Source organism: Triticum urartu, chromosome 2A, assembly GCF_056163025.1.
Source record: "Triticum urartu cultivar PI428250 chromosome 2A, HENAU_Tu73, whole genome shotgun sequence".
In the NCBI taxonomy this organism is placed as follows: domain Eukaryota; kingdom Viridiplantae; phylum Streptophyta; class Magnoliopsida; order Poales; family Poaceae; genus Triticum; species Triticum urartu.
Genome location: NC_141874.1, coordinates 743,943,838 through 743,960,785, shown reverse-complemented (window position 1 = coordinate 743,960,785; position 16,948 = coordinate 743,943,838). Strand labels below are relative to the sequence as shown.

General features: G+C 44.3%; 1 pseudogene; it reads right to left on the bottom strand.

Annotated features, from left to right (window-relative positions):
• Positions 1-830: 830 nt before the first annotated feature.
• LOC125541890 (small nucleolar RNA Z247) lies at positions 831-969 on the bottom strand (annotated as a pseudogene).
• Between the last annotated feature and the right edge of the window lie 15,979 nt (positions 970-16,948).

The window sequence follows — 16,948 nt, the reverse complement described above, 5'->3', positions numbered from 1 at the left end:
TTATTTTGCTAACAATAGAAGATGAAGGATGCCCTAGGCGCCGGTGCCACCTATCCGATGAGGGGGTGGCACTGAGCACATGCTTCTTGGCTCCTCGTTCCATGTGTTTGACAGGGTATAATCCTCTCCTACCCCTGCCTTGCAGCAGAACTCTCTTCGATCCCCGATCCTTTACAAAAAAAGAATGAGGGTGAATTTCAACAAATGTATCGTTGTCAATGGCAAGACGGCTAGCAGAGATAAGACTCTTGTCTGCCTCGGGCACATGTAAGACATCATTAAGGAGAAGATCACGTTCGGGGGTAGAAATATGAGATTGACCAATATGGGCTATAGTCATACATGAACCACTCGCCGTGTGTATCTGATCTTCTCCAGTGTACCGGTCTCGAACCGTGAGCTTCTCTAGGTCACCTGTGATGTGGTTTGTAGCACCACTGTCCAGGTACCAGTTGGTGTCGACTCCGTACTGAGGAGCCGCCATGTTTGCCAAGCGCTCCTCTCCCCCTTGGTACGAGGAGTCATAGCGCTTCCAGCATTTCCATGCCAGGTGCCCTATCTTGCCGCAGATCTGACATGCCGGCTTGGCAGAGGGATTGTTGGAGTAGTTCCCACTGCCGCCACCGTTGCCGCTGTTGCCCCCGTTCCCACGGTTTGGTGGGTTGGGTGACTTGGGGAAGTTGCGGCGGGCGCGGTCACCACCGCCGCCAGCCTGTTGTTGGGGAAGTTCCGGCCACGGTCACCACCGTCGCCATTGTTCTTGTTGAAGCGGCCGCGAGTCGCGGCGTTTGCAGATGACTAAGGGGATCCGCCGTGCAGACTCATGCGAGTCTCGAAGCTCAGCAGCTGTGAGTACAGCTCCGAGACGGTGACTGGTTCGACCCTGGAGCACATGGCCGAGACCACCGGGTCGAACTCCTCATCCAGTCCAGCGAGGATGTGGGAAACGACATCTTCTTCATCAACCTTCTTCCCTGAAGCCATTAGTTCATCACACAAAGCTCTAATCTTACCAACGTAATCAGTGATGCTGTTGTTGCCCTTCTGGAGGTTCGCCAACGCGATCCGGACGTTGACCGTCCTTGCACGCGTGTGTGAGGCCAGCATGCCTTGCACCGTGTTCCACAGCTCGGCTGCGGTGTGGCACGTAGCCACCTGAATTGCCCTCTCACGCAGGAGCGAGGTCAGCAGATAGGAGAACACCTGTTGATCCCTCGCATACCACGTGGAAAACTCCGGGTTGGGAGCTTTGGACTTGGTCTTGCCATCGTCGCTGGTGGCCTCAATGGTCTGGGGCGGCACCACCTGCTCGACGTCGAGGAACTCCGCCATCCGAGCCCCCCTGATCGCCGACAGGACGGTGGCGCGCCATAGAGCTTCGTTCCCTCTCATAAGTTCCTCTGTTGCGGCGTGCACAAATGGAGAGGAGGGGAAGGAAGTGGAAGAGCTTGCCATGGATGATGTCGAGGCCTGCTTTGATTACCATGAAAGAATTGGTGGAAGCGTATATCTCTCTAGCAGGGACGCGTACGTGTTATATAGCATAGGATTATAGGGTTTGGCCGGTGGTTATGAGTCTTGACCTCTACTCCAAGTCATACACAAGATAAGGAGATAAAGATCATCCTAGCCTAACCACCGGCCTAGTTACAACAAGATACACCCACACAATAATGTTACAAGTTGTCACGACCTTTACAAGCCTATCGTCTAACAGGCTCTGAGTAGCTCCAGCAGTGGCGATGGTGTGGAGGTTGCCAGGTGGTGCGGCGTTGTATCTACCGTGTCATTGACGACGAGTGGTGGCGGCATGGTGCAGCTGCATATCGACGACTGATGCGGCTGGATGGACGAGTGTAGGGTGGTCGAGCTGTCTGGCGCCATGGTGGCATCGACGGCAGGCCTGGCAAGGTCTGTGCGTCAGTACCTGCTCTGGAGATGGATCGGTGGAAGAAGGCGACGGCAGCCTCGGTGAGTGCGCCGGACCGGCGTGTGACCCAGTCCCGGTTTGTGGCTAGGATGGGGCATCCGGCATTAGATGTTAGGATTTGGTGCGATGTCTGTTTGGTATTAGGCTCGGACATTCGGCACCACTGCATTAAGAGGGTAGGAGTAGCGACAGATGTTGCCTAGATGGTGGCTTCAGGCTTACTGATGTACTATTTTATAAGGTTTTTTGTGCTTAATAATTAATAAAGTGGCCGTATGCATCGTCCAGATGCAGAGGTTGGGGGTGCATCCTCCTTTTCTAAAATAAAGGAATGGAGAGAGTATATGCACTTGGCTCATTGGGGGTTGGGAGAGTAATGATGGCTTGCACCTTTCCAATTACTTTTTTTTATATTTCACTCCATAATTTGTCCTAAAAAAATTATATGCACACTTTTCACTAGACGAAGGGAGTAGGAAGATTGAGAAGCACTGTTTACGGCGAGCAAGTAAACTATTAATTTATAAGTAATTATTACGTACCACGGCGACAAGCATCCATCTGTTTGGGACCAAGAGAATAAGTTTCCAAGGATATGTCATCTATTATTCACCAATTGACATATGCTATCTATGACATGACTAATTTATGCCAGTGCAGTTTACAAAATAATTGGTCCCGATGTTGGTCAATCCATGCATGAATAGGTCGGTTGTAATCTACTCTCCATGAACTTTAATGTGTCTTTGTTTAAGGCTAGTCATAGTGAGAGTAACTTAGCTAGTAATATAGCGCATTTTGAGAAAATTCTGCTTATGTGGCAAGCAATTAATGAGAGGTGGTAACATAATATGTTACTGTAACATAACACTTTCCAAGACAAGATGAGTCTACGAGTTAATAAATGAAGGCATCTATGATACTACTAGTATGTTACTTTGCATTATGAAGATAATAGCTTAGACTAGTGACATATGCATAACACTAGTCTAAATTACTCCTCACTATGACCAGCCTAATGGTTCATCATAGATTTCAGGCTATTTGATCAGGCCTTGCTGGCACGGCAAGCGTGGCGACTCTTGGAGCGATCGGACTCTCTTTGTGCCACGGTGCTCAAGGCAAGGTACTACCCTAACGGCTCGCCGGTTGATATGGTTTTTGCATGCAACGCTTCATCCTCATGGCATGCGACACAATATGGCTTGGAGTTACTTCGGAAAAGACTCATTGGGCGAGTAGGGAATGGCAAGCCCATCCGGGTTTGGTGAGACCCTTGGATACCCAGGCCGAACTCATGAGCAGGAGAAGGCAAGCACACAAGTAGCTGCATGCTCAGATTAGTGGAAGACCATCGGATCGGTGGACCAAGCCTCCAAATGGGTGGAACAAGCTCAATGTGGATGGTGCTTTCGCTATGGAGACGAGCACAGGTGGTTGCTGGCATGATTCTTCGTGATGAGGATGGAGCAATCGTCTTTGCGTCGAGCCGCCACCTGCATAATTGTACTAGCCTGGTTGAAGTGGAACTGGCGGCGTGCATGAAAGGAATTGCCCTGGCCTATGAGTGGAGCGTCAAGCCATTCATCGTCGAGTCAGATTCTCAAGTGGTAGTCAACATGATCAAGCAGATGGAGAGTGACCGATCACCAACGGCGGCCATCATCGGCGAAATAAAGAGTTTACTCGCGCAGGGTAGAGAATTTTTGGTCATCCATGTGCGTCGTGGTTGTAATAACTAGATGATGCCCCGCACGTTGTTGCAGGAATATTTTGCAATATTTCAATGAGGTTTTAGTTATGGAACATGAATATTTGAAAAAATAATTGACGAAAGTATATCAAAATTAAATGTAAATAGCATAATAGAATGGCATTGTACATGCATGCATGTTTGCATTTCAAAGTGGATTTTTAATATGCATAGTTGCATGTTGAGGTGAGCCTTTTTCTATGCATGTTGAATGATGAGGTGGTATGCTTGCATGTTGAGAAAAATATCTTAGTGGGGACTAGCTATTTAGATATAGAAGATGTTGCTCATCATTGCTTAGCTCAGATGGGGCATCATCACATGCGCATGACTGTTTGGCTTAGATCTGACCAAATGAGGTTGAATTGCTACACCACCATGATTGTAATCCTCAAGGTTAAGCAATAAAAATCTCATTCTCTCGCAAAAAAAACCCATCATAGATTTAGTTGGCAATATATATATATATATATATATATATATATATATATATATATATATATATCCTTATGTTTATCTCTTGTGTCTGCACTCCTAAACGGGAGTCATCGTTCTTTCGTTTGTTTACTTAGCTCCCATGGATCGATAGCATCCATTAGCACCAGTTTTCTTCCAGCCCCTCCCGCATAAAAAAGAAAGAACCTCGATAAGGACCGAACGTTCGGTCTGGGCAGGTGCCAGGCTGAACCAAACGTTCGATCTGGGAGGGCGATCTACCGAACAAAATCGTTCGATGCGGAAACGCTCCAGCCCGAACCCCTCCTTCAGGAGAAACCTTTTTTCTTTTTTTGAGAATCCCTTCACGAGCAACCTTGTCGATAGGTCCAGGTTAAAGAAAGTGGGCCAGAAAAAAGGCCCAGCGCAAGCACACCGAGACCCCAGGGATTAAAAAGCTAGCAATTACACATAGACTAGCAAATCAAAAATAGACAAATGCCATGGCAAAATTTACACTACTCTTTCATGACAAAGATGCTATTATTCACATGGAAAAAATTAGTTTAATTTGCCATGGAAAAATTTACTCTATTTTTTTCATGGCAAAAAATACTTTTATTCTCATGGCAATTTTTAGTTTAATTTGCCATGGCAAAAATTACTCTATTTTTGCCATGGCAAAAATACTTTTTACTCACATGGAAAATTTTAGTTTAATTTGCCATGGCAAAAAATACTTTTATTGAAATGACAACTTTTAGTTTAATTTGCCATGGCAAAAACACTTTTATTCGCATGGCAAATTTTAGTTTAATTTGCCATGGCAAAATTTGCTCTATTTTTGCCATGGCGAAAACTACAGGACAAAAATACTTTTATTCACATGGGAAATTTTAGATTAATTTGCCATGGCAAAAATTACTCTATTTTGCCATGGCAAAAATACTTTTATTCACATGGCAAGTTTTAGTTTAATTTGCAATGGAAAAAATTTACTCTATTTTTGCCATTGTAAATTTTAGTTTAATTTGTCATGGCAAATTTTAGTTTGATTTGCCATGGAAAAATTTACTCTATTTTTGCCATGGCAAAAACATACTTTTATTCACATGGTAAAAAAAAATCTTTGGCAAAAACATACTTTTATTCACATGGTAAAAAAAATCTTTGCCATGGCAAAAAATACTTTTATTAACATGGCAAGTTTTAGTTTAATTTGCCATGGCAAAACAATACTTTTATTTCACATGGCAAATTTTAACTTGATTTGCCATGGCAAAGTTAACTCTATTTTTTGCCATGGCAAGAATAGTTTTATGCACATGGCAAATTTTAGTTTGATTTGCCATGACAAAATGTGCTCTATCTTTGCCAGGGTGAAACTATTTAATAAACACATATGGTCTCTATAAAAGAAGGGAGAAGTATATTTTTTGTCCCTCAACTTTTTCGGAAGTATAGCAATTGTCCATCGACTTTAAAACCGGCAAACCTTAGTCCCTTAACTTGTTAAACTGGATAAGTTTGGTCCCTTGTACCACTTTAAGTGGTTTTCATTCGACGTGGACACGGTTTTGACTAAAAACATGACACGTCGTCCGGGCTAGACTGCCACACCACGAACAGCGACTGCACTGTATGTCGTGTACATGCTCGGCCATGGTGGCCTGGCTCACGGGGTGCTGGCCTTCCCCATGCTCGCCATCCAGGTCATGCGGCCAGCACGGGCAGGGGAGCAGGCGCTATGGCGGTCGAGCTTTACGTACCAGCAAAGCTGGCTTTGGATGCTCACGTGAAATCTAATTAGATGATCGCCGGCAAGACACGCACGTATGTACATGATGTTGACCCCTTTCCGGCGAGAACATGCGACTAACACACGCACGAGGAGTTGCGGTTGAGCCGTGCTGGTGGTGCTCGACACGCGACGCCACAGTCTACAGACGGCAGCGAACGCGGCTTGGTCACGGTCATTGTCGCCGACGCGCCGCATCCACGAGTCCTGGTCGAAGGCGGCATCTGCGGGCGCGCTTGGAAAAGGAGCAGAAGGTCCCATGGTTCGCACTGACCAGCGGCGAGAAGGCAACGAGCATCGGCGAGAGCACGCACAGACTATCGCGTAGCACTTGACGCCGCCGATATCTGCGCGGGCGTGCTTTCGCGCAGTGTCGTACAGGTGCAGGACGTGCACGGCCGTGCTTGCTTGCTGGCAGCTCCACAAGGCTGAGCATCACCAGCACCATGTCACATGCAACTCCGACGCCTGGTCGTCGGGGACAAGGTGCCCCAGCGTCCTGTGGCCGCTGCACAGGGACGCCTCCCTCTTCCTACAGTACAAGACGATGAACACCGACCCAGCAATGGCAGGGCTGATCATGCTCCCCACTAAGCATGGCGCTGAACAAACCCGAACAACGTGTCAAGTTTTTAGTCAAAATCGTGTCCATATTAGACGTAAACCACCCTAAACGGTATGAGGGACCGAAGTTATCTGGTTTAAAAAGTTGAGGGACTAAAATTATCTGGTTTGAGAAATTGAGAAACTAAGTTTGACTGGTTTTGAAGTTGAAGGACAATTTCTATACTTTCGAAAGAGTTAAGGGATGGAAAAATATACTTCTCCCATAAAAGAATGCGAATGCCAAATTGTTTGGTTCAAGGAGCTGTTGTCATGCATACAAGCAGAAGAAAGATGAGCTGATTGAAAAGCTACTGACATACACTCTTTCCATGTTGTAGAACAAAGTTGTTTTCCAAATTGTGATTGCCGGAACAATACAAAAAGCACAAAAATCAAACAAGCTGCCAAGTTCTAGCTAACATTAATTTCAGAAAATTGCCACGTCGAATATACAAAAATTGTCATGGCATTTTTACAAAAGAATTTCCACAGTTTATTGAGAACATCTATAAATTGCCATGGAAATAGTACAAGCAGCTTTAGAAATATGGCAAAACATATTATGTTTTCTTGGCATGGAAATGGAAACATGATTTCGACATGGCAACATATTATGATGTTTTGCCATGGTAAGAAATAATTTAGATTTTGGATAGCAGCAAAAGTTGAGGCGACATGGCAACATATTTTGTGTTTACATGGCAAAAACATATTTGACTTGCCATCAACTATAATTTCTAAAAATTGCCATGGAAAATTGGTCAATTAGCATCACATCAAAGTAAAAAAGTTCCTGCAATCCATGAATGACTGGGAAAATGAATCATACAAAAAAATGCATCATATGGATTGAGCTAAACAAGGTGAATCATCATCAGTGCTGAGCTAGTGACATAAAAACTGAACCTGTCCTTCAACTGATAGGTCATGTGCAGCGGACGAGTTCCTGGGCGCCCGACCGGTCGAAGAAGACGAGGAGGATGGTCGCGTCACCCATGGGCAGCACCTGGTCGCCGTGCTAGGAGAAGACGTGGTCGTGGAGGGCGCCGCGACGCAGGATGGCGCCGTCGCCTCCGGGCGAACGCGCAGCGTACGAGTTCCCCGGTGTACGATAAGCCGGGGAAGACGAGGAGCAGGGTCCCGTCGCCCATGGACGCCGTGCTCAGAGAAGATATCGTGTCCCCAACAACACATCGGGTTCTTGCGCCGCCACTGCTGCACTCTACATCCGCCTCCAAGGTCTCGAAGATCTGCCCCTTCAATCGCTGCCCAGCCCATGGAGAGAGGACAGTCTCTCGATTCCAGGGCTCTGGGCTCTAGGGGTACCCATTACCACACGATTTCGCGCCTCCCTATACTGGTCGCCGTCGTCGTCGCTTGAGCGTCGACTAGTATGTCCACTATCCATTGTTTCCATTCTCATCCTCCTGTTGTCCGCTTTTGATGTGTTAGACCGATGATCTTTGATGTTTTACAGAAGCTACCGGAATGACAAGCTATGCCAACAGCCTCAGGCCGTCAGTATAGGCGAGAAACCGTCGGCAGCCGTCAGCATAGCCTCGTCGCCGTAGAATATGTCGGCGTATTCCAGAGGGGCCGTCGGCATAGTCATATATGCTGACGGTTTTTGTACGGCCGTCGGCAAAGAAGCATCTGCGAGCCCCACGTGGCCAGGGGTGGATCCATATGGGGTCAAGGGTGTACATCTGTACACCCAAATATTTTGGCAAGAGATTTTTATATATGATTTATACTAGATGCATGTATAAAAAGTGGTGTGGTTTGTGCAATAAACATCATCTCAGATTCATATAAACTGCTCTCAAACCTTCGGTCCAACAATCACGAATATCTTGATTTCCTTAATACCAATTACCATCGATGCTTTTTCACCGTCTCGTAAGTTGCATTAACACCCTATTACTGTCACCAACCCTACATGAACTATGGTTTTAATGACGCCTTGTTTTTGGCCATGACATATTTTATGATTGTGTAGAAAATAATCTTCATTTTTTTACTTTTTTCTATAGGGTACTGTCATTATTCTTTGGAAAAAAGTTCTTACTAGCTACATGAACCTTTTAGATATTGCACTGCAAAAAAAAACATTTTTTGAACAGCCAATTTTCAAATCCTGGATCCGCCACTGAACGTGGCAACCATATGCCGACGGTATAGCTCGGAACTATGCCAACGGCAAAGCCGTGCTACGTGAATGAATTTCTTGATTTCTTAAGGCCTTACAGAAGCACATGGATTTTGATATACAAACATAGTCAGCTAGGGTAACCCAATGTGTAGGAGGCTTTGGGCCAAACGCTACATGAGACAACTGATTTGAAGCAACATGATCTCTTGCTCGATTCTCTCTGCTCCGGCACAAAACACACACGTACAGAACAGTAGCCAGCTGATTTGATTCTCACCGTTGGCCGGAACATGTGTTGTACGTGTCGTCAGAAGAGGACACTACCAAGGAGGTGTTGGGGAGCACTCTCTCACCGGACTGGAGGTAGACTGGAGGTAGAAGAAGAAGAGAGACACACAGGTGTTGGTTTTGCGGCCACGAACGCCCCGGCCGCACGTACAGCCGCTTTCTTTCCAGAGCACAAACTATCCGTACAAACACACACTCGTGCCGCGGCTTTGTAGTCCACAGCAGCGCAGCGCCAACGTTCCCATGCGCACGTACGCACGAACGCATAGCTATCTCCGATGCATGCAATTGATCCGCCCGGCACGCGCACGACGCGGCCAGCTCCACCGGTTGCTGCTAACAGCCTGCTAACCACCTAGCTAGCTAACTCACACCACCACGCCACACACGCACGCCATGAGCACACACACGCACGCCCGCCTACGGCCGTGACCCAGTGTTAGGGCATCTCAAGGATTCATCTCCAATTTCATGGCGAATTCGAATTCAGGAGGGATGTTTGGGGGAAGAAGGAGAGGAGACCCTCCTTACAAGCTCGCACGCACACGCTACCTAGCCGTTTGCCAGCCGCCACTCGAATCTTATCATTTACAGATATAAGTACAACTCTTAACGGGCCCATTCTGGGCCGGCGAGCCGAGCCGGTGGGCGAGGCTGTCTTCTGGGCCGGCTTGAGGTTTGAACATGGTCTTGGCGCTCGTTCGGTTCGTTGACACCCAGCCCGCGGACTCGACCTGGCGCACCGACGCCGGTCGCACCGCCACGGATCCAACCTAGCGCAACCGACGCCGGTCGCCACTGTGCTCCGTCGCGGCTTATTCCCAACAGGAGGAACCCCTCACGGGCAGCGCTGAGCAGGCGGTCCTGGTGATGATGTCCCGTCCGGTTCATCTCGATCGAAGCTGACGTGAGGACCCTGCCCTCATGGACCATGCATGCTGACAGGAAGTCAGGAACAGACCAAGGGAAAGAGTTGTCGGCGGTGGTGGTCGTTGTCATGGGGAGAGAGATGTAGGATATTGTCTCCGGCTGGACAAGTGTCAGCGTGTTGTAGAAGAGCTCCTCCAATCTGTGGTGGTGGCAGTAGTCGATCTTGTTCAGGCGTGAGTGGAGATGTATCACAAGATGTTCGGCACGGCTAACTGCCTGGACACTATCCCAATGATGCAGCTGCTACTCATGTCCTGCTTCTGGTCGGTGAGATCGACCCGATCCCGACAAAAACGGATGGCCAAGTATGAGGGGTACCGACGCTGACACTTCCTCGCATCTTTTCGCGCGCTGCAGGTAGTGTAGGCGCGTCTGCAGCCACTCCGCATTCTTCTCATCCCAGCCGCTGACGGCTTAGAGAACTCCAGGTCGAGCATTGCATGTGTAAGTAAGAGCATTGCATTCATGTAAATCTTGCTTTCATGTATGTTTGTATTGCATTCATGTATGTTACTTCCTCACATTATGGGACCGAGGGAGTACAATTTTGTATGTGTAAGTAAGAGCATTGCATTCATGTAAATGTTGCTTTATTTGCTTCGGCTTTTTGCTCTGAAAACATGATTGTGCAGGTTTGAGATTTTTGTTGGTACAGGTTCTTGATCATGCTCTTTACCTGCAGGTTTGAAATTTTGTTGGTATAGGTTTGGGATGGTCAATGTAGTTTAGCAAGGAAATGGTGCAAGTGCTCTTCTGGTGGAAGATGAAGCTTTGTTGGGTTGGGGCAATTCTTATGTACTCTCTCCGTCCCAAAATAAGTGACTCAACTTTACACTAATTTTGGGACGGAGGGAGTAGATATTAAGGGAAAATAAATTCTAGAACAATATACCTTCGTAGACCATACAGTATAAGGATGGCAGTCACATAGTACATGGAGTATTTTATGGCTTACCATGTCCTGAGTACAGCCACGGTTTTCAGTTTCCGCAACTTGCAACAATGAGCCTTGGCGGTTTTGTGATGACTTGAGTTGGTGCGTGAATCCATAATGTATCTATACTTCATGCTTATGGTGAATCATTTCTATGGCATTGGATACGCCAGTGGAAGAGGTCACTAGGCACTAGCATGTTTCACTATTTTGATTACAAACTAAAGCTTGTTCATGTATGAAGAATGGGTGCATTGATCTCACTTTTATTATGGTGCGTACATCATGTAGATGCACACAAGTTCATATTGTAGTTCTATAACATAAGAGGTATTAGCCTTGTTTTTTTTCTAGCAGTTGCAGATATGTTATTGGAAATTCATGCCTTTACACAAGTATATTTGTACACTGCAACATTTAGCAAGACTGCATGCTATTTATATGACACCTTTTATATCCTTTTTTTATTGAAAATGAAGTGATTGATGGCAGAAAGAGAGAGAGAGAGCGGTTTGGTCACAAGTTAGGGAGCTGGATCTGTCACTAATTGAGATGGCAAACATGGATTGTAGTTGGTGGAGAAAGAAGATCTTGAGTGATTTATTGATAAAAAAATAGACTGTAAATATGCATGAGAAATCTATAGATATATGATAACTTAATTAAATCTTCATACTAATTATATATATTGCTTGTGCAGGATGATTATGGGTTGAGAAATATTGTTTTTATTATACTTGCTGAAGTACCGTGCAAACGAAGCTAAAGACAACATTCCTGACCTTGTACAGGAATATCTTAAGCGCATCAAGTAGACCTTAGCTTGTAACACACAATCATCTGGATCATTGCTCTCTATGTATACTTCATCGAGTTACATTGTAGGTGAAGTGGATTTCAATTATTTTTCAATTCTTGCGGGCTGTCTTTTCAATACATCCGAAATATGATATACATTATATGTCTAATCAGAAAAATCTATACATGTGAAATTTGATATGCATTGTACTCATAGATGTAGTCGGAAAAAATAAATTAAAAGCCCGTGACAACGCACAGGCGTTCTGCTAGTATTAATTAGTATCACTCTTCCAATATGCCTTTCGAGATCCAAGTACTTACATACCTTCCGGTGCGCTTCATGCAAGTTATATGCGCTCCGGGATAAGACTTCTACTCTATGGTTTTGAATAATTGTAGGTTGCTTCGTTGTTACTGATGGAAATGGCCTTAAGGAGTGTTGTGTTTAAAACCTTTGACCCATCCGCTTATTAAAATGGTCAATACATTTTGTAGCCTTTCTGGTTCAACAAGTGTCACTAAATAATTTATATGTCGGCCATGCAGAATGTTCACATATACTGTATTTGTTTGATTCTAAAAAAAATGTTTCAGAGCTGAAGAAGATGCACCAGTGGATAAATGATAAATTTCTCGTTTACAAATAATATGTATTGTTCCTACATTCTTGGCATGTGATTTGCTATGTCTTAGTTTATATCTTACAACGCAATAATTTTACAGTGCTAAGGCACTTATTTCCGAACAATAATTCCTGCAAGACACCTGATTGAAATGATGATGTCTTTTTCTTAGGTTTTCTTTTGAAACATTGCGGGAGTGTGAAGCAGGCACTCAGCGTGTGGAAGGTAATGGTACTATAAGGTGCTTTTGTCGACTTTAAGAGTACTAAAAGGTGCTTTTGTCGACTTTAACAATACTAAAAGGTGCTTTTGTTGACTTTACCTTCTTATTCTATGATTGTTCTTATTGTACAAACTATGTTTCATAAACAACCATTGGTGTCAGAAAAATTCAATACAATCTATCTATGTTAAGATAATTGGTTGCCTTATATTTAATTTTGCATTTCAGGCAGACCTCTGTTACTTCATCTTTTTAGGTGATGCATAAGGTTGTAAACTTGCTATTTAAGATCGGTCTTCAACCATTGTATATGCTGATGTTCTCTAAAACTCAGCATATAAAACCTACCAATGTCAACTATTATATCTGATAGAATATATAATTCATTAGTTGGCCACATCCTAGATCCTAAAAATTTGGCCTACAAGGTTGTTTTACTACTCTAAAAATCACCCACTATACTCACCTGTTTTAGTGAGCATATTATCTTAAGTTCTATTGAAGGCTCGTGTCATGAGAAAATAAGCAAGGTCTTCTTTTAGATTTGCCTCATTATCTTAACAAAGTTATTTCTAATATTTTAGATGAGGAAAGAAGTTCTTGATGGGTGTATCTTTGCATTATTTTTTATGTTCAAGTTAGAATTTTATTCTTCTCGGTTGAATCTTAGGTAATTTGCTCTCCTTGCATTCATGCAACAAATTTATAGTGATATGCTACGATCTACCAGTCAAAACGACATGCAACTATATCTATATTGTTTTCTTGACCACAAATTTTGAATGTATGATTAAGAGATTGTTGTTTTGTGTACCTACATGATAGGAATGTTTCTTGATTCAATATTTTATAAAATAAAATACAAAAAATGAAATGATAAGTTATCGTGGTATGTAAGAGTATCTTTGAAGGATATGGTGTTTGTACTAAAGTATAGTGCTTTAAGTTATAAAACTTCTTCTTGCATGATGAGGTTGTTAGCGATATCATGGCCATATCCACTTTATCAACATGTTTTACATGTGTCGCTTTTAGAGCGTTTCATGGAATAGTTATTTTAGTTGTTGTATAGGAATCGATTTCCTATCATCATCCTCATTGGCAACTTTTGATAGGATTTGTGGAACTACATGTCACTTATGAGACGTGTTGGGTCAATATCTACGCATGATTAGTACTTTCTTATTTGACTTTGGCAACCCTTCATAAACCTGTAGTAGGTATATCCTTGCTTTGCTATGTTATGCACCAATATTTTTTCGTTTATGCAATATCATTTCTAATTATGTATTAAGTTTTTTTACTAAGAATATAGAAGTACAAGCCACGATGTATTTTCACTAGAAAATAATTGTGATGTTGTGCTTTTGGCAGCATTACTAAAATGATCAATCGTCAAGGTAGGCTTAGTTATTTATGGATACAAATAGTATCCAAAAGGGTAAAGTATACATTGGTTTTGCAGATAATATAAAAAATACATTTATGTTAGTCCAGAAACATAAAATATATTAATATGTTTCACTTACTATACTAAACACCATCCCATTAGAATTTTATTAAGCATAGTGATACGTCCATTTTGCATCATGCTTTTATATTGATATTTATCGTATTATGAGCTGTTATTACACATTATGTCACAATACTTATGCATTTTCTCTCTTATTTTACAAGGTTTACACAAAAAGGGAGAATGCTGGTAGCTGGAATTCTGGGCTGGAAAAGGAGCAAATATTAGAGACCTATTCTGCACAACTCCAAAAGTCCTGAAACTCCACGGAAGTTATTTTTGGGAATTATAAAAAATACCAAGCGAAGAAAATACCAGAGGGGGCCCACACCCTGGCCACGAGGGTGGGGGCGTGCCCCTGCCTCATGGGGCCCATGGCAGGCCTCCGATGTCCATCTTCTGCTATATGAAGTTTTTTACCCTGGAAAAAATTATAAGCAAGCTTGCAGGATGAAACTCCGCCGCCACAAGGCGAAACCTTGGCGGAACCAATCTAGGGCTCTGGTGGAGCTGTTCTGCCGGGGAAACGTCCCTCCGGGAGGGGGAAATCATCACCATCGTTGTCGGTGTCAAAACCGGCGGATCTCGGGTAGTGGGTCCCGAACTGTGCATCTAGGCCGGATGGTAACAGGAGGCAGGGAACATGATGTTTTACCCAGGTTAGGGCCCTCTTGATGGAGGTAAAACCCTACGTCCTGCTTGATTAATATTGATGATATGGGTAGTACAAGAGTAGATCTACCACGAGATCAAGGAGGCTAAACCCTAGAAGCTAGCCTATGGTATGATTGTTGTATATGGAGTTGATTGCCTACGGACTACAACCCTCCGGTTTATATAGACACCGGATAGGGTTAGGGTTACATAGAGTCGGTTACAATGGTAGGAGATCTTGAATATCCGCATCGCCAAGCTTTCCTTCCACGCCAAGGAAAGTCCCATCCGGACACGGGACGAAGTCTTCAATCTTGTATCTTCATAGTCCAGGAGTCCGGCTGAAGGTATAGTCCGGCTACCCGAACAAAACTCCAGCTTATTGTCGCTGCCTATGCTCGTAATCAAAATGATATGATGGTTATTACGGTTACTGGCTATGGATGCAGGAATGGTTGTATTATTGTGCTTGGTACATAGTGCATGATCAGTTCCTGCTGATCCCTGTGCCATTCTTCGATCCTCTATTGGTCCTCTGTTCTCCTCTGCTTGGATTGAAGTCGAATTGGACGAACTGCTCCTCTGCTCTGTCAAAGACGGTGAAAACCTACTTGAGAACCTACTGTCATTGTGAACAACCAAACAAGAATGCAATCAAGAAAGTTCATTCACAAAGACAGAAAAGAGTAGTCATTTTGCTTAACTTCACCGTGCATAGTGCAGCAAGACTATTCAGTCCAGTTTCAAACCTGGTTAATGCTAGAGAAGCCAGAAAAGCATCCATGATTCAATACTCTGCCATCTGCCATGGCCAATGTATAATAGAAACAATATGTTATCAAAAACACAAGAAATTTCTTTCCCTTTTTCTTATGATATGATGGTGAGGTAAATCACTAGTAGAAAACTGCCAAAAATCCAAGAAAGTGTTTACCGGACAAACTAGTTTTACTAGACCGGTGTGTGCCCCAGCAATGCAGCTTGTTTGGGGCCTCCGGGTTTAGATGTTAGATTTTGGTGTGATGTCTGTTTGGTATTAGGCACGGACTATCGGAATCCCTTAATCAAGTGAATATGAGTAGCGCAGATGTTGCTAATGTTGGAAATATGCCCTAGAGGCAATAATAAAAGTATTATTATTATATTTCTTTGATCATGATAATTGTCTTTATTCATGCTATAACTGTATTATCCGGAAATCGTAATACACGTGTGAATACATAGACCATAATATGTCCCTAGTAAGCCTCTAGTTGACTAGCTCGTTGATCAACAGATAGTCATGGTTTCCTGGCTATGGACATTGGATGTCATTGATAACGGGATCACATCATTAGGAGAATGATGTGATGGACAAGACCTAATCCTAAGCATAGCCCAAGATCGTGTAGTTCGTTTGCTAGAGCTTTTCCAATGTCAAGTATCTTTTCCTTTGACCATGAGATCGTGTAACTCCCGGATACCGTAAGAGTGCTTTGGGTGTATCAAACGTCACAACGTAACTGGGTGACTATAAAGGTGCACTACAGGTATTTCCGAAAGTGTCTGTTGGGTTGACACGGATCGAGACTGGGATTTGTCACTCCGTATGACGGAGAGGTATCACTGGGCCCACTCGGTAATGCATCATCATAATGAGCTCAAAGTGACCAAGTGTCTGGTCACGGGATCATGCATTACGGTACGAGTAAAGTGACTTGCCGGTAACGAGACTGAACAAGGTATTGGGATACCAACGATCGAGTCTCGGGCAAGTAACATACCGATTGACAAAGGGAATTGTATACGGGGTTGATTAAATCCTCGACATCGTGGTTCATCCGATGAGATCATCGTGGAGCATGTGGGAGCCAACATGGGTATCCAGATCCCGCTGTTGGTTATTGACCGGAGAGTCGTCCCGGTCATGTCTGCATGTCTCCCGAACCCGTAGGGTCTACACACTTAAGGTTCGGTGACGCTAGGGTTATGAAGATATGTATATGCAGTAACCCGAATTTTGTTCGGAGTCCCGGATGAGATCCCGGACGTCACGAGGAGTTCCGGAATGGTCCGGAGGTAAAGAATTATATATAGGAAGTGCAGTATCGGCCATCGGGACAAGTTTCGGGGTTATCGGTATTGTACCGGGACCACCGGAAGGGTCCCGGGGGTCCACCGGGTGGGGCCACCTGTCCCGGGGGGCCACATGGGCTGTAGGGGGTGCGCCTTGGCCTGCATGGGCCAAGGGCACCAGCCCCAAAAGCCCATGCGCCTAGGTTTCCACAAAAGGGAAGAGTCCCAATGGTGGAAGGCACCTCTAGGTGCC